General features: G+C 43.3%; 1 pseudogene; it reads left to right on the forward strand.

Moving 5' to 3' along the window:
- Positions 1 to 844: 844 nt before the first annotated feature.
- Positions 845 to 19,415, forward strand: part of LOC115462442 — a 53,090-nt pseudogene continuing 34,519 nt past the window's right edge.

The following is a 19,415-nucleotide window of genomic DNA, read 5'->3' on the forward strand; positions in this document are numbered from 1 at the left end:
GACAGTGTGTGGCCACCCATATTAGCTCTGGGCCCACCCAAAACCTTAGGTCTGGCTAAGCCACTGAACCAGTCCCTCCAAATGACACACTGATTACGATTTATAACAAATTACTTCTCTACATATGAAAAGTTATTCCCTTATTATACTTCCCCTGTGTATATCCGTATGCTGCCCAAGCCGGCATGTTTGAATATATAAATGGGATCATCAAACAAAAATGCTACCAGCAATAAAGAACGATAACATCGATGTAGCAGCTCATACGTTTGCTGTGAGTGTTCTTGAATGACGTCTGCACGGGGGAGGGGAAAGGGAGATCAACCTAAGTGGCTTAAACTTTTGACGTCATGCCGTTGCTGTTTTCCTCAACCTCCTTGGGATAAGGTTCTTCATCAGACTGGAACTAATACTGGTCAGAATATTATTGGACACGGAAAAAAGGAGACGTATGATCTTTATTCCAGGGGCCCATGCAGGTTTGGACAGACGGAGTATGGGTGTGCGGCTGTCGGGGCTAGAAAACGCGCTGTGGTAAAGGACAGAAGAATGGCTGCAGAATTTTCTGAGCCTGGGGTGGAAACGGGCAGGAGAATGGCTACAGACAGAGCTTTTCTATCAGCAAATAGCCTCGTAGCTGAAACTACAGCCATTTCCAGCCCCTATCCCTTGCCTCCACACATAAGCTCCTGTAGCGCAAACTCTTCCCACCCCCAGGAAATTCTGACCAATCAGCAGTAAAAAGGGTGGGGACGAGAATGATTGTCGCCCAACAGGATCAGGTCTAGCCTAAGCTCCACCCTCTCATTTGTGATGTCGTCAATCAGTGCAGAGCAGCAAGAGGCCGAGTTTTGTCTTCATTCTGTTAATTTGCAGATTAACGAGAAGCTTCCAGCTCCAAATCTTAGGTTCTGCCCTTTTGTTCCTGCAAAAGACAAATCTTCAGCTCCTGTCTCTCAACCAGACAAAGATCCCTTCATTTGTAATTCTGCAAACTGCAAAAGCAGAGAGGAAAATGCCTGCAGGAGCTTCTTCTCAGGTAGGAGAATTTCCCTCAACTTCCACGTAACCTCGTTGCAAACGAAGGAGGGTTAATGACAGGAGAAGGCACGAGCTGGCTATCTGGCCCATTACAAATGCTAATAATAATAATAATAATTCTGGGCTGAAGGCAGTGGGCGGAGCTTACCGGTTTATTGGTCACAGCAAAACAATAGCATTCGCCATTGAAAACAGTAACAAACGTGAGGTTTATGTCGTTTTATTAAACCTCCTTGGTTTTGCATTCTCTTTGTTAGGAGGGGATAGGGTTATATTTAAAATGTGTTTGTCAGTAGTGTACTCCAGAGCTTGCTTTGTTATTTTCAGTGCCGTACATAAGTACATAAGTACATAAGTAGTGCCATACTGGGAAAGACCAAAGGTCCATCTAGCCCAGCATCCTGTCACCGACAGTGGCCAATCCAGGTCAAGGGCACCTGGCACGCTCCCCAAACGTAAAAACATTCCAGACAAGTTATACCTAAAAATGCGGAATTTTTCCAAGTCCATTTAATAGCGGTCTATGGACTTGTCCTTTAGGAATCTATCTAACCCCTTTTTAAACTCCGTCAAGCTAACCGCCCGTACCACGTTCTCCGGCAACGAATTCCAGAGTCTAATCACACGTTGGGTGAAGAAAAATTTTCTCCGATTCGTTTTAAATTTACCACACTGTAGCTTCAACTCATGCCCTCTAGTCCTAGTATTTTTGGATAGCGTGAACAGTCGCTTCACATCCACCCGATCCATTCCACTCATTATTTTATACACTTCTATCATATCTCCCCTCAGCCGTCTCTTCTCCAAGCTGAAAAGCCCTAGCCTTCTCAGCCTCTCTTCGTAGGAAAGTCGTCCCATCCCCACTATCATTTTCGTCGCCCTTCGCTGTACCTTTTCCAATTCTACTATATCTTTTTTGAGATACGGAGACCAGTACTGAACACAATACTCCAGGTGCGGTCGCACCATGGAGCGATACAACGGCATTATAACATCCGCACACCTGGACTCCATACCCTTCCTAATAACACCCAACATTCTATTCGCTTTCCTAGCCGCAGCAGCACACTGAGCAGAAGGTTTCAGCGTATCATCGACGACGACACCCAGATCCCTTTCTTGATCCGTAACTCCTAACGCGGAACCTTGCAAGACGTAGCTATAATTCGGGTTCCTCTTACCCACATGCATCACTTTGCACTTGTCAACATTGAACTTCATCTGCCACTTGCACGCCCATTCTCCCAGTCTCGCAAGGTCCTCCTGTGATCGTTCACATTCCTCCTGCGACTTGACGACCCTGAATAATTTTGTGTCATCGGCGAATTTAATTACCTCACTAGTTATTCCCATCTCTAGGTCATTTATAAATACATTAAAAAGCAACGGACCCAGCACAGACCCCTGCGGGACCCCACTAACTACCCTCCTCCACTGAGAATACTGGCCACGCAATCCTACTCTCTGCTTCCTATCTTTCAACCAGTTCTTAATCCATAATAATACCCTACCTCCGATTCCATGACTCTGCAATTTCTTCAGGAGTCTTTCGTGCGGCACTTTGTCAAACGCCTTCTGAAAATCCAGATATACAATATCAACCGGCTCCCCATTGTCCACATGTTTGCTTACCCCCTCAAAAAAATGCATTAGATTGGTGAGGCAACGTGCTGAGACGTCAGACTCCGAACTGGATTCAACGAATCAGCAGCGTTACTTACAGCATGGCCACGGAGGAGTCGGAGGAAGACGAAATATGAAGACTGAGGGTCGGACCTCGGCTGGCGGGGGTTGGGGCCCCCCGCCAGCAAAAGTAAGCAGCGGGGGAGGGTTGACGGCGGGGGAGGGGGGCCAGGGCGAAATCTGCGGGGGCCCAGGCCCCTGTGGCCCCACGCAGATACGCCCCTGCTCCAAAGTTCTTCAGTCGGGTTTTTAAGCAGTCCACAAACAACGTTCACTGAAGAAATTCTTAACCCCCCTCCCCCAGCTTTGGGCACACTAATTCATGCATTTGTGATTTCTCATATTGACCACAGTAATGTAGTATATACACCAGGCCTTTCCCAGTTAGAGTTAAAGTGCCTCAAAACACTACAAAACACAGCAGCCACATTTCTCAGTAATGCATCCTGGTTTGATCACTGTACACCTCTGTTGAAATCTGTTCATTGGCTTCCTGATCACTGGCGTATTCACTTTAAGATTTTATGTTTGGCATTCAAAGCACTTCAATCTGGTGGCCTATTACCTCTCTAATCTAATTTCTGCTTATATGCCTGCTAGACCACTTCCTTGCCCACCGTTTGGTGCTCCCTTCACCCAAAACAGCCCATTCATTACAAATCCATTCTGCCTTTTTCTTCCCAGCTCACTGCCTTTGGAATTCTGTCCCTCCTTAATGCGTTTTGGAATAATTCTATATATCATGCCTAAAATATCGGTGCCAAAATGAAATCCGCCTCAGCGTAATTTAGGCATACTTTAATAGAATAAGCTTACATTTCCATGCGGTGTATAGAATACACTGAGTAACGATCCATATGACTAAATTTACTTGCAGGCAGTTACGCCAAGTAAAACTTGGTGTAAATCCAGACACCTAAATTAGGCGTGGACTGGGTTTATTCTATAATAAAGCACGTAGATTTTAGAAATGCCCACGACCCGCCCATTCTGTGCCCATGGCCACTCCCCCTTTTTAACTATGCGACTTAGAATTTACTTGCATCACGTTATGGAATATGCCTAGACAGTTCATATAAATTCTAATTAATGACAGTGTCAATTTCTTAAGTGACAATTATCAGTGCTGATTGGTTTGTTAACATGACTAATTATACACACAACATTAAGTCGTGCGCTATAGAATCTGGAGGTTTATATTTTAATTTATGTTTTTAAAACTTGTTTATATTTTTAACCTGTTTATTTTCTTGATTGAATGCCCTTTGTTTTGTCTCTTTCCTTTCAATATGTGGTACAGAAAGGCTTTTAATAAACTATAATAATGTACTGCTTGTATTTACATCCAAAGAGACTTTAAGTAGAAATAAATATATACAACATAATTGACACAGACTGACTCTGGACTTCTATATGAAAGTAGCACTTCCCTCGTTATTCAATACCTCTCTTTTAGTAATAAAAAAATATCAAGTGTATTTTTATAATATACCACTGCATTCCACAAAACAAAAGGAGCATGTTCCCACATACCATCTTTCTCTTTTGATCTAGGCACAGGAAAAAAAAGATTTTAAATGCTTCTAGGTTTGAACCTGATTAAGGTTCGTAGTTAAAACTAAAAACTCTGAATGTTGAGCACCTGATTCTCATAACATGATCTTTGTTTTGGTGGCCCTTTAGTAGGTGAAAACATCTCGGCACCAGTATAATGCGTGCTAGGGTGTAGTGCTGTCCAGTTTACAAATCAGATCGATTTACTGATTCATTTTGGGTGAATTGATTTGAATCTATTCATTTCAGCAAAAATTCGGGATTCCCGATTCGGGACTTCCCTACCTCCCTCCCGCTATCACCCAAGCCGCTGATGCTGCTTCCTTCAACGGCAACAAAAGGAGATAAACTCAGCACAGGGCTGGTCTCTCTATTGGTGCAGGATGCCTTCTTTTTCCCCGGAACAGGAAGTGACATCAGAGGCTCAGAACCGGCAGCTGTGCCAATGGAGAGTCCGGCCCCATGGTGAGTTTATTTTCTTTTGATGCTGCGACAAAGGATAGGAGGGCGCACAGAGAAGAGGCAGATACTGGATTGGGGGTTACAAAGATGGGAAGGTGGCTGGATGGAAGGGGGGAGGAGGGCAAAGACTGGATGGAAAGGGGACAGATACTGGATTGGGGGTTACAGATATTGGACAGTGGCTGCATAGAAGAGGTGGGGGAGTGAGAGGCAAAGGCTGGATAGAAAGACAGAAAAGGAGAGCAGTTGCTATATTGGGGGTTACAGAGATGGGACGGTGGCTGGATAGAAGAAGTGGGAGGAGAGAGCAAAGGCTGGATAGAAGGAGGGCAGACCATGGATGGAAGGATGGAGAGGAGGGCAGAGGCTGGATGGAAGGGGGAGAGAAGGAAGGGAGATGCTGGTCCTGGAAGAGAAATGACAAGAATGGATCGGAGACAGGAGGGAAGGAGGAATAAGAGAAGCTGAACATGTGGAGGAATAGGGACATAGAGATGTGATGCTGGACATGGGTGGGATAGGGACACAGAGAAATGTTGCTGGACAGGGCAAGAATAAAGATGGGGGGGGGGAGATGCTCATCATGTCAGGAAGATAAGGACAGGGACATAGAGGGGAGTTGAAAGATGGATATGGACAGAGAATAACAAATGGATTAGGAGACCCTGGCAAAAGAGTTGAGAAGATAGAGGAAAGTGGAAACCAGAGACATGATTACAAAAATTAAAAGACCAGACGACAAAGGTAGAAAGATGAATTGTATTTTCTATTTATTGATAGTGGCCTTAAAGGACTGAATCGAATTGGAAAAAACGATTCATATCAGTGAACTGAATCGAAAAAATTTTGGCCAACTCAGACAGCACTACTTGAGTGTCCCTTTAACCAGCGCCTTTGAAATAGCATATTGATTACGATTTAGAAATATTTACTACTCTAACCGATGAAAGGTGTTCTGTTCTGACGGTTCCTCTGTGTACATCTGTACCTGCACAAGTCAGCTTATTTCTGTAACCGAGATGAAATAAAAATGCTACCAACAAGAATGTGGCAGCAGATAATGTGTTTTGGTGTCACCAATATGGTGGCTGAGAATGGCGGGGAGAGAGAGCTTCAACTTTTTGACATCATGCCATCTCCTGTCTTCGGTAAACCTCCTTGTTGCAAACACTGCTGCAGCTTTCTAATCTGGTACACTGCACAGTCTGGACCCCAAGCAGACCTGGGTAGGGACTTTGGGACCTTCCTGTGGGGTAGGAGAGAGATCAGAGATCCCACAAAGGGAGATTGTGTCCCAGGTTCTGTCTAACCAGCTTCTAGTTGCTTTAATCCTGCTGTGTGATGGTGTCTGCAAATTATAAACACACTGAAATCAGTCCTTCTGTTCTGCTGAGCCCCAGCACTGGGAAGTGATAAGTAGTAGTAGTGGTCTGAAATACAACTTTGTTGAGGGAAAGGAAAGGGGATTGGACTTGATATACCGCCTTTCTGTGTGTTATGTAATTCTAAATTATATGAATCCAGGAAACTTTTCCCTGACCCAGTGCATACCAGCATTGGGAGATCTCCTCACAGATGCAATACAAAAGATTCTGAGTGTTTGTCTGGCTTGTATTTCAGATGTGGGTCTCATTTGAGGACATCGCTGTCTCTTTCTCCCAGGAGGAGTGGGGGTATTTACATGAAGAGCAGAAGGAGCTTTACAAGGAGGTGATGAAGGAGAATTATCAGACCCTGATGTCACTGGGTAAGGGATAATTTTACATTTTTATTAGCAGTACCTGGGCATCATTATAAAGCTGAAAAGCAAACAAAAAAAGAGCAAAAAATGACACAGAAAATCAAATATGTTAATGCTCAAAAATAAAATTATGTCGAAGCACTGTTGCACTCAAACTGATCACATCGGTGAAAAAATAAGCAGCAGCTGACAGTGTCCCATCACAAACTGGCACCTATTAATCACAGGTTAAAACCCTGCAGTATGTATCTCCTGTTAAATTGGTCAAATATATAAAGCAAAATATCTTTGCATGACCGTGCTTAAACTATGTAAACAATGAAAATGACTTGAAATACAGCTGTGTCCATGTTCTTCATCTGGTAATTGAAATACATTTTTTACAGTTTTACATTTGACACTCATACCCCACATTAGCCGACTGAGTTCAATGTGGCTTACAATTACTCAATAAACCACACAATAATCTCTCTATATAAAAGGCAACACCAACGTTCTATGAAGCCTCCAGCCGGAAGTGTGAATCTCTCTATATAAAAGGCAACACCAACGTTCTATGAAGCCTCCAGCCGGAAGTGTGAAGGGGGCGAGATATCCGGTTTCCTTATGAGTGTCTGCCCCGCCCTCTCTGTACGCAGTCAGTGAAGGAAAACAGCAGAGCACGAAATCAAATCGCTGGCTCTGTAACAGTGAAGGACTCAGAGGGGGGAGGGGAGAGAGGCCAGAGGGCAGGGACACACACACTCCCACATGCACACAGAAGAAAACATTGCTAGCCCCCGTTTCATTTGCATCAGAAACGGGGCTTTTTTACTAGTAAAAGTATAATTCCTTAAATTGATAACAGCTAACAGCAAAGTAAAAAATACCAGAGCAATCTCTTAACACCTGTATCATTTGTAGCTAAAAACATTTTATAAAACATAAGGCCCCTGTTTACTAAGCCGTGCTAGAGGTGCACTAGTGTTTTTAGCGTTTGCTAGAGACACACACAGGAATATATAGGCATCTCTAGCATTTAGCATGTGCTAAAAATGCTAACGCACCTTAGTAAACAGGGCCCATAGTATAACTCTTCTGAGATCTAATTTTGAATGGTAATAATTTCCACCATTTGGTCATTTGAAAAGCAAAACTAGCAGGATGTATAGTTTTATAATCAATTTTGCTGCGTCTTGGATAGTGAAGTGATAGAAAACTTCTTGAATGTATTCTAGCATTCTACTCAGATATTCCTAAGCCTGTAAATTTAAAATCAGGTGAGGAACTTCCTTTTGATGTTTCTTCAAGGGTTTTAGCTTTTATTTTAGATTCTGAGTTGACTATGGAAAATCAGGTTAATAATTTGAGCAGAAAGGTTTCGGTTTTTGGTTTTTTTTTTATAAATTACATCAATCAAATAAGAGGTCTTCATTTTTCCAGTAGGATTTTTGGGTCTTAGTACAGGCATTGATCTTGACCCAGCTTGATTATTGTAGTGCTCTATATGCTGGATTAGAGCATAAATTTCTATATAAACTCCAACTTCTAAAGAACACAGCGGCAAAATTAATTTATAGGTGTAAAAAGTTTGATTGGGCATCTCCTTTAGTGTGTAAATTACATTAGTTGCCTGTTGAAGCTAGGGTGGAGTTTAAGGTAAGGTGTTGGGTGTATAAAATTATTATGGGCAATTGTTCATTATCTCTTACTGAATTATTAACTTTCCCTTCTACGAGACTTAGTTCTTGTTTTAATTTCTTAAACTGGGATTTCCATCGGTTAAGAATATTAAACTGAAGCGATTTCATGTAAGCTCTGTTTTTTATCCAGCAAGATTTGGAATATGACACCTTTGCTAATTAGATCTAATTATTTTCAATTTCGTAAGAATTTAAAGATCTTTCTTTTTAGTAAATTTTATGATTTTAATTAGTGAATCCAGGATCTCTGCCCAAAGTATAGCAACATGCACATTCTCGTGGCTGCATGTTTCTGACTTGGAACCTGCGGTTCAGCAGAGGTTGGCGGATGCCCCTTGCCGTGGGATACCCTTTTTGGAGAGAAGGTTGAGGAGGTCACTGACCAAATCAAAAAACACACAGATACCATCTCTTCTGCGCCTTCTGCATCAACATCAGTTATGAGGACTTTTGGCAAATGAAGGAGGAGTTCCTTCTACTATCCTAGGTGTAGGTACAACTCTTCAGCTCACCAGCCTACTCATCAACAACGTGTGCCTAAGGTCCCTGCTGCTCCCCAGGCAAAGCAAGGGACGAGCTTTTGACTGGCTCCAACAGAGCATAGTCGCAGTAAAAGTGTCCGTCACGGATGACTTGCCGGTCGGGGGAGGTTAAAATGTTTTCACCAAAGGTGGGTTCTTCAAATAGTCTCTCTCAGATATGCCCTCAATTGGCATCTCAGACCTCCAAGTTGCCCACCGAGAGCTCATTCATTCAGCTCTCAGCCCAGGCAGGTACTTGCAGAGGGACTCTCCGCCCTTCTGAAGGCCTATGCCAGAGAAAGTGCTGACAACAGATACATTTCTCCTGGGTTGGGGAGCACATGTAGATGGGCTTCACACTCAAGGTGCTTTGTCCTCCCAGGAAATGAATCTTCAGATCAACCTCCTGGAGCTTCGAGCGATCTGGAACACTTTAAAGGCTTTCTGAGATCGGCTGTCTTACCAAATTAAATAGACAATCAGGTTGCAATGTATTACACCAACAAGCAGGGGGCACCGGATATCACCCTCTGTGTCAGGAGGGTGTCCGGATGTGGCATTGGGCTTGCAAACGCAGAATGTTTCTTCAAGCCACTTATCTGGCGGGCACAAACAACACCCTGGCCGACAGATTGAGCAGGATAATGCAACTGCACGAGTGGACTCTCTCTATATGGGTGTAGCCCGCAAGATCTTCCGAGTGTGGGGCACCCCCTTGGTGGATATTTTTGCTACTCAAAATCACAAAGGTCCCTCAGTTCTCTTCCAGGCTTCAGGCCTATGGCAAGCTAGCATCAGATGCCTTCCTACTCAACTGGGGGACAGGCCTTCTGTATGCATATCCTCCAATATCTCTAGTGGGAAAGACTTTGTTGAAACTCATGCAAGACCGCAGAACCGTGATTTTGATCACACTGTACTGGCCGCAGCAGATATGGTTCCCTTTTCCTCTGGAATTATCCTCCGAAGAACCGTGGAGATTGGAGTGTTTTCCGATCTTCATCATGCAGAACGGAGGGGTCCCTTTTGCATCCCAACCTCCGGTCTCTGGCTCTCACAGCTTGGATGTTGAGAGCCTAGAATTCACTTCCTTGGGTCTTTCGGGTCTTGCTGGCTTCCAGGAAAGATTCCACTAAGAGGTGCTACTCTTTTAAATGGAGGAGGCTTGCCATTTGGTCTGAGAACCTTAGATCGCCTTTCTTGCCCTAACAGATCCTGCTTGAATACCTTCTACACATATCAGAGTCTAGTCTCAAGACCAACCCAGTAAGGGTTCACCTTAATGCAATTAGTGCTTATCATTGATGTGTGGAGGGTAAGCCCATCTCTGGACAGCCTCTAGTTGTTAGCTTCATGAGAGGTTTGCTTTTGTCGAAGCCCCCTGTCAAACCTCCACCAGTGTCATGGGATCTCAACATCATTCTCACCAATCTGATGAAAGCTCCTTTTGAGCCACTGAATTCCTGCCATCTGAAGTACTTGGTGGCTGTTACTTCAGCTCGAAGGATCAGTGAGCTTTAGGCATTGGTAGTGGATGCACTTTATACTAAGTTTCATCACAACAGAGTAGTACTCCGCATGCTACCTAAGCTTCTGCCAAAGGTAGTGTTGGAGTTCCATCTAAACCAGTCGATTTGTCTTGCCAACATTCTTTCCCCAACGTCATGCCCATTCTGGCGAAAGCAGCTTGCACACCTTGGATTGCATTGGCCTACTACATGGAATGGACAAGGCCCCACAGACTGTCCGCCCAGCTTTTTGTTTCTTTTGATCCCAACAGGATGGGAATCGCCATCAGGAAAGCACCATATCCAATTGGCTGGCAGATTGCATTTCCTTCACTTATGCCCAGGCTGGGCTGGCCTTAGAGGGTCATGTCACGGCTCATAACGTCAGAGCCATGGCTGCGTCGGTAGCACACTTGAGGTCAGCCTTTGTTGAAGAAATTTGCAAGGCTGCGACATGGTCTTCAGTCCACACATTCACATCACACTACTGCCTTGAGCAGTATACCAGACGCGATAGTCGGTTTGGGCAGTCAGTGTTGCAGAATCTGTTTGGGGTCTAGAATCCAACTCCACTTTCCCAGGCCCGTTTTATTCTGTTTCAGACTTCACTCTTACTCAGTTGTATATAGTTTTCAGGTTAATCTGTGTTATGTCCTCACCAATGCGAGGCCCAATTAACCACTGTGTTGTTTTGGGTGAGCCTGGATGCTAGGGATTCCCCACTTGTGAGAATATGCAAGCTTGCTTGTCCTCGGGAAAAAGCGAAGATACTTACCTGTAGCAGGTATTTTCCGAGGACAGGAGGCTTTGTATTCTCACAATCCCGCCCCTCCCTTGGAGTTGTTGCCTTCATTATTTTTACTGTTGTTTTTGCTTTAATATTGAACTAAGGGACCGCATTCTCACGATCGCGCATGTGGCAGTGGAGCACAGCTCGCACTTCACAAAGTTCTAACTTTTTACTTTGGCATAAATGCCGACCGGGTGAGGTGAGTCGGTGTCTACCCACGTGTGAAAATGTGAAGCCTGCTGTGCCTCGAGAATACCTGGGACAGGTAAATATCTTTACCTTTCCCATTGAGCACACATTATAAGACTTAACTTAAACTCCTCTTATGGTAGTTTCATAAGGTTCTTTCCTTAAAGTACAAAGAGACAAAGAAGTCTCCCCTTTTAGCCATGTGAATGGAAAAATTCATACAATAATTCCCTCTCCCCATAACCAAATGTTATTAATTGATCCTGGTGTTAGAAGATCTGTTTATACCTTATTAGGCATTACCTGAATACCTTCTTAATGTTATGCAAAGTTGTATTGACTGAGCACTTCTCGCTTATATAACATATGGCTTCTATTAACTCAAATTAATAGAGTAATTAATTTTAATTAAGGTCTGATTAAAGAACTATGCAGAAACTTACAAATGTCTGTGTTTCAATAAGATGTTATGTTTAATGTTTCCACAGTGTCAATACCACATATTACCTAGCTTACCCTGTTTGCTTGAATGGACTTAGACTGTGCTGTCTGCTGTCAGGATAGTACTATTCCAAAAAGAGTCGGATTTAAAAACAATCTCACTGAAGCAGCATTTCTGATGTTAGCTCAACTTGAATAGGAATTAGAGATATCTTTCTCCATGGCACATCTTTCCGTCCTTCTACTGGGCTGGAGACCACTTTTTTCACATACTCTAACTCATTCACTCGCCCCTTCTCTCACTCACACATTCTGGCTAATACCAGGAAATCCCATGTTATATAGGATTTGTCCTCTATAGCCATTAATGGTATGTCCTGTCATTGCTGTTGACAGGCTAAGATGGAAGTAAATGAACTTGGCATTTTACAATTGGTCCAGTTTAATGAGGATTATTTCATGGGAATTGGTCCTATGATGCAAAGGCCTAGTCAGCTTAAGCATACACAACCCATTCTTTGATAGGCCCATCAAAGGGAAGTCTTTGCAGACGTACCCTTTGACCACCTTCATGGGTGGGCATAATTGTCTGAGATTATCGTGACCTTACTGACCTTGGACCATGGTTCTTCTGTCTCATGGTCTCACCTAGAGTAAATAGTTCAGCTCTACGTTGCTCTTTGATACACCAGCTTGGATCAATAATTCTCCTAAAAATACAGTTCAGGCCTGGCCTGAACAGCTAGGAAGCAATGCCTAATTTAACCTAACTTCCCTATAGCTTACAGCCAAAGCCACCCCAATTAACCATAACACTGGCACACGATTAACACAGATAGGAACAGTACACAAATAACAATAACCACATTAAAAGAAAGTTTCTTTTATCACCTCCATCTTCCATAAACTGAAGAACAATCTACAGAAGATAAAACCTTCCAAAACGTTAAAATAAAACCTACTATGGCAACATGAATGAAGCAAGCCCAGATCCCAGATAGAATGGAGCCGCCACGCAGTGGATTAAGGTGAACGAAAATAATATTTATTAAAGGTATCAGGTAAGGTGTCCTGTTCGGTTCATTGTGGGGGGGTGGGGTGGGGAGTAAACGCAAAACTGGTCCTTAGATGTGAGAATGTCCTCTGGTGGCCTGCTTCTGCAGGGCCATGACCATGACGTGCACTGCTGCCTCTCAGCAAGGCAGCACACTCTGCTTAGCTCTGGTCTGGTTCTCCAGAGTTACCAGTACAATCTTTAGTACTTAACATAGGCCAGTCTACATCCCGCTGGGTCAAACATACAAATCTGCAAGATCCCAAGTTGAACTTTGCCTACCTGGTTTTTGCAGTTGCAGTTCACAGATACGTGGTGGAGGCATATGCAGTTAGGCATTGCTTCTTCCCTCTGGTCCTCCTTAACCTAGCTGTGCCCTTAGCTTTTATACTTCCTAGACCATACCCTCCTGGCTCCATCCCTCCCTTGTCCTTTCCCCCTTGGGTGGGACTGAGTTTTTGAAGGTGATTCTGACACTGTGAGGTAGTGTCATTAAGGCGGAGTGGTAGCTTCCTGTAGACTCCTTCACACCCACTATAAAAACAGTAAAAAGACTAAAACATATTAGCTAAATGTCATGGACTGTAAAGGGCCGTGCTCCTTAGATGGGGATACTGTGAGTATTATAGGCCAATGACCTCAAAAAAGATGGTGGAGCCAAGCTATCCTGAAGTATCCATGGGTCACAGAGGCAGGCAGGAATCCAGGATAAAGACAGTAGAAAGCAGTGTTCATATCTTCCATACCAGCAGTCTATCCACAGCTCAGGTTCAAGTTAGTTATAAGATTTACTTTGTGTCTGATGAATGTTTCATGTGTAATAGTGGGAATAGGATACAGTCTGCAAAAACATATCAAGAAATCTCTAAAGTTAGAACTAAGAAGAAATCCTTGCAGCATTGGTTGAGGGTAATCTCTGAAATGGCTGACTTTCTGCAGTCAATGTGACAAGGCAGTGGCTGTTGCTCGAAGAATGCTAAGCTGCATAGAGAGAGGCGTAACTAACAGAAGAAAGGAGGTGTTGAGGCCCCACTTGGAGTAATGTATTCAGTTTTGGAGGCCGTATCTCTTCAAGGACATAACACTTAAGGTGATTCAGAGGAAGGTGACAAACATGGCACAGGGTTTGTGCATAAGACATATGAGAAGAGACTGAAGGACATGAATATGTATATACTAGAGAAAAGGAGAGAGAGAGAGAGAGGTGATATGATAGATATTTAAGTACTTGAAAGCTATTAAGATACAAACAAACCTCCAGAGATATAAGGGCAGTAAAACTAGAGGACATGAATGGAGGTTGCAGGGAGATAGACTTAGGAACAGCATGGGGAAATACGCCTAGAATGCAATTCTAAGAGAGATGACGGAATCAAAAATGGTGAGCAAGAGTAGTGGGAATTGAGCCTGATGCTGGACAGACTTCGACACTCTGCGTCCCACAAATGGCAAAAGACTGAAAGGAGATTCTGTATCTCCAGCATTGGGGGATCCAAGGCCGATACTGGACAGACTTCTATGGTCAGTGTCTTACAAATGGCAAAGACAGGTGAAGGTTTGGCAACTCCAGTGTTGTAGATCACTTTATTGTCACATGCTGTGAGAGAAGGTGCTGCACATCTCAGGGAGGAAAGGAAGACATCTTGACTGGTAAGTTGAATACTGTCCACAATACTTGGAGTCTTGGTTGTAACCATATGTCATCCCCATCATGTTTCACTATCTATGTGGTTGGCATGGTGAAGACAACCAGCATTAAAGCATGGGTGACTGGGCCCCTCACAGAGTGGTGGGAGTGGCTCTGACCACCTCGTTGAGCAGACTGGATGGACCATGCAGGTATTTATCTGCTGTCATTTACTGTTTTACTGCAGGAAAGTTTTCTGTAGCGAGGAATGTGGGAAAAAAGTTTTGGCTTCTGCCCTTCTCTGAGCTCACAGTCTGAGCATGCTCAGTGTGTTTGTTACATAAGTACATAAGTATTGCCATACTGGGAAAGACCAAAGGTCTATCAAGCCCAGCATCCTGTTTCCAACAGTAGTCAATCCAGGTCACAAATACCTGGCAAGATCCCAAAAAAGTACAAAACATTTTATACTGCTTATCCCAGAAATAGTGGATTTTCCTCTAGTCCATTTAATAATGGTCTATGGACGTTTCCTTTAGGAAGCTGTCCAAACCTTTTCTAAACTCCGCTAAGCTAACCGCCTTTACCACATTCTTTGGCAACGAATTCCAGAGTTTAATTACATGTTGAGTGAAGAAAAATGTTCTCCAATTCGTTTTAAATTTACTACATTGTAGTAGCTTCATCGCATGCCCCCTAGTCCTAGTATTTTTGGAAAGCGTAAACAGACGCTTCACATCTACCCGTTCAACTCCACTCATTATTTTATAGACCTCTATCATATCTCCCCTCAGCCGCCTTTTCTCCAAGCTGAAGAGCCCTAGCCGCTTTAGCCTTTCCTCATAGGGAAGTCGTCCCATCCCCTTTATCATTTTCGTCGCCCTTCTCTGCACCTTTTCTAATTCCACTATATCTTTTTTGAGATGAGGCGACCAGAATTGAACACAATATTCGAGGTGCGATTGCACCATGGAGCGATACAAAGGCATTAAAACATCCTCATTTTTGTTTTTCATTCCTTTCCTAATAATACCTAACATTCTATTTGCTTTCTTAGCTGCAGCAGCACACTGAGCAGAAGGTTTCAACGTATCATCAACGACGACACCTAGATCCCTTTCTTGGTCTGTGACTCCTAACATGCAACCTTGCATGATGTAGCTATAATTCAGGTTCCTCTTTCCCACATGCATCACTTTGCACTTGCTCACATTAAACGTCATCTGCCATTTAGACACTCAGTCTCCCAGTCTCGTAAGGTCCTCTTGTAATTTTTCACAATCCGCCCGCGATTTAACGACTTTGAATAACTTTGTGTCATCAGCAAATGTAATTACCTCACTAGTTACTCCCATCTCTAGGTCATTTATAAATATGTTAAAAAGCTGCTGTCCCAGCACAGACCCCTGGGAACCCCACTAACTACCCTTCTCCATTGAGAATACTGACCATTTAACCCTACTCTCTGTTTTCTATCTTTTAACCAGTTTTTAATCCACAATAGAACACTAATAGAACACTACCTCCTATCCCATGACTCTCTAATTTCCTCTGGAATCTTTCATGAGGTACTTTGTCAAACACCTTCTGAAAATCCAGTTCCCCATTATCAACTGGCTCACTTTTATCCACATGTTTGTTCACCCCTTCAAAGAAATGTAGTAGATTGGTGAGGCAAGATTTCCCTTCACTAAATCCATGTTGACTTTTGTCTCATTAATCCATGCTTTTGAATATGCTCTGTAATTTTGTTTTTTATAATAGTCTCTACCATTTTGCCCGGCACTGGTCTATAATTTCCCGGATCTCCTCTGGAACCTTTTTTTAAAAAATCGGCGTTACATTGGACACCCTCCAATCTTCCGGTACCATGCTCGATTTTAAGGATAAATTACATATTACTAACAAAAGCTCCACAAGCTAATTTTTCAGTTCTATCAGTACTCTAGGATGAATACCATCCAGTCCGGGAGATTTGCTATTCTTCAGTTTGTAGAACTGCCCCATTACATCCTCCAGGTTTACAGAGAATTCATTAAGTTTCTCAGACTCGTCAGCTTCGAATACCATTTCCGGCACTGGTATCCCACCCAAATCTTCCTCGGTGTAGACCAAAGCAAAAAATTCATTTAATCTCTACGCTACGGCTTTGTCTTTTCCCTGATTGCCCCTTTTACTCTTCGGTCATCTAGCGGTCCAACCGGTTCTTTTGCCGGGTTTCTGCTTTTAATATACATAAAAAAATTTTACTATGTGTTTTTGCCTCCATTGCAATCTTTTTTTCGAAGTCCCTCTTAGCCTTTCTTAACAGCGCTTTGCATTTGACTTGACATTCCTTATGCTGCTGCTTATTATTTTCAGTCAGTTCCTTCCATTTTCTGAAGGATTTTCTTTTAGCTCTAATAGCTTCCTTAACCTCAGTTTTTAACCATGCCGGCTGTGTTTTGGTCTTCCGTTCTTTTTTAATATGCAGAATATATTTGGCCTGGGCTTCCAGGATGGTGTTTTTGAACAGCATCCACGCCTGATGTAAAGTTTTGACCCTCGCAGCCGCTCCTCTTTTTTTTTTTTTTCCCCCCATTTTTCTCATTTTATCATAGTCTCCTTTTTTTAAAAGTTAAACGCTAACGTATTTGATTTCCTATCCACCTTATTTTCGAAAGTGATGGGTGCCCAGATTTTGACCCAAATCGGGAGATGGGTGCCCATCTCGCAAAGGCGCCCAAATCAGTATAATAGAAAGCCGATTTTGGGCATCTTCAACTGCACTCTGTTGCGGGAACAAACAAAGTTGACGGGGGCGTGTCGGAGGAGAGATGGGCGCCCTCGGCCGATAATCGAAAAAGAAAGGTGTTTTTACCGTGAATTTGGGTCACTTTTTTTTGGACCCTTATTTTTCACGGACAAGTCCCAAAAAAGTGCCCTAAATGACCAGATGACTACCGGAGGGAATCGGGGATCACCACCCCTGACTCCCCCAGTGGTCACTAACCCCCTCCCACCAAAAAAAAACTTTAACAACTTTTTTTACCAGCCTGTATGCCACCCTCAAATGCCATACCCAGCTCCATCACAGCAGTATGCAGATCCCTGGAGCAGTTGTTAGTGGGTGCAGTGGATTTCACCCAGGTGGACCCAGGCCCATCCCCCCCTACCTATTACACTTGTGCTGGTAAATGGGAGCCCTCCAAACCGCCCCCAAAACCCACTGTACCCACATGTAGGTGCCCCCCTTCCGCCATAAGGGCTATGGTAATGGTGTAGAGTTGTAGTCAGTGGGTTTTTGGGGGGATTTGAGGGGCTCAGCACCCAAGGAAGGGAAGCTATGGACTTGGGAGGTATTTTACTTTTTCTTTTTTGTTACAAGTGCCCCCTAGGGGTGCACCGGTTGGTAAACCTGCATGTGAGGGGGAACGGTGCACTACGAATCCTGGCCACTCCCACGACCAAATGCCTTGGATTTGTTTTTTTGAGCTGGGCGCCTTTGGTTGTCCTTTATAGCGCTGAAAACGATTACACCCAGCTCAAATCCGATGCATTGCGGTCCCAAACCGTATTATCAAGGAAAAAAGATGTGCGCCCATTTTTTTCGAAAAATACGGTCTGTCCCGCCCTTCACGTACCCATTCTCGGACATAGACGCCCATGGAGATGGCGTTTGCGTTCAATTATGCCCCTCCACGTATACTTATTCAAAGCTAATATCAAATCCGATCATATTATGATCATTGTTATCAAGCGGCCCCAGCACCATTACCTCCTGCACCTGATCATGTGCTCCACTAAGGACTAGGTTTAGAAGTTTTCCTTCTCTCGTCGTCTTCTGTACCAGCTGCTCCATAAAGCTGTCCTTGATTTCATCAAGGAATTTTACTTTCCTAGCGTGCCCCGATGTTACATTTACCCAGTCAATATCAGGGTAATTGAAATCACCCATTATTATTGTGTTGCCCAGTTTGTTTGCGTCCCTAATTTCTTTAACATTTCTGCATCCGTCTGTTCATCCTGGCTAGGCGAACGGTAGTACACTCCTATCACGATCCTTTTCCCCTTTACACATGGATTTTCAATCCACAGTGATTCCAAGAAGTGTTTAGTTTCCTGCAGAATTTTCAATCTATTTGATTCAAGGCTGTCAATATACAATGCTAACCCTCCACCAATTTGATCCACCCTATCACTACGATATAATTTGTACCCCAGTATGACAGTGTCTCACTGGTTATCCTCCTTCCACCAGGTCTCAGAGATGCCTATTGTATCTAATTTTTCATTTAATGCAATATATTCTAACTCTCCCATCTTATTTCTTAGGCTCCTGGCATTCACATATAGACATTTCAAACTTTGTTTGTTGTTCCTATTTACATCATGCTTAGTACTTGACAGTATTAATTTGCAATCTTTTGTCTGATTTTTATTTTTATTTAAGGACACCTGATCTACTACGGTCTCTTTTGCAACCTCACTATCAGGATACCCTATCTTCCCTGTTTTGGTGATATCTTTGAAAGATACCTTATCCTGAACCATACACTTTTGAGCAACTGTCGGACTTCCCCCCCGTTTCTAGTTTAAAAGCTGCTCTACTTTTTAAGTGTCGATGCCAGCAGCCTGGTCCTACCCTGGTTAAGGTGGAGCCCATCCTTTCGGAATAGGCTCCCCCTTCTCCAGAATGTTGCCCAGTTCCTAACAAATCTAAAACCCTCCTCCCTGCACCATCGTCTCATCCATGCGTGCATTAAAAACATATAAAAGGGTATTTAAAAGATAAAAAAACTATCTCGGAAAAAGGTGCTATGGGAATACAATACATATGTAGACTCCTGAGATCCTTTTATATGTTTTTAATGCACATTTTCTAGACTCCTGAGGAAGAGTTGATTTTCATCATCACGTCTCCTTCGGTCTTTGAGAAGAGCCTAACCTTCCTACTCTTTACTTCTGCATCTTTTGACGTGGGAAATTAGAGTACCTCCACCCTTCGGGGTGGTATTTTGTGAGTGAGAACATAAGAGTAACATAGTAGATGACAGCAGAAAAAGACCTGCACGGTCCATCCAGTCTGCCCAACAAGACAAACTCATATGTATATACCTTACCTTGATTTGTACCTGCCTTA

The sequence above is a fragment of the Microcaecilia unicolor genome, chromosome 2 (assembly GCF_901765095.1).
Source record: "Microcaecilia unicolor chromosome 2, aMicUni1.1, whole genome shotgun sequence".
In the NCBI taxonomy this organism is placed as follows: domain Eukaryota; kingdom Metazoa; phylum Chordata; class Amphibia; order Gymnophiona; family Siphonopidae; genus Microcaecilia; species Microcaecilia unicolor.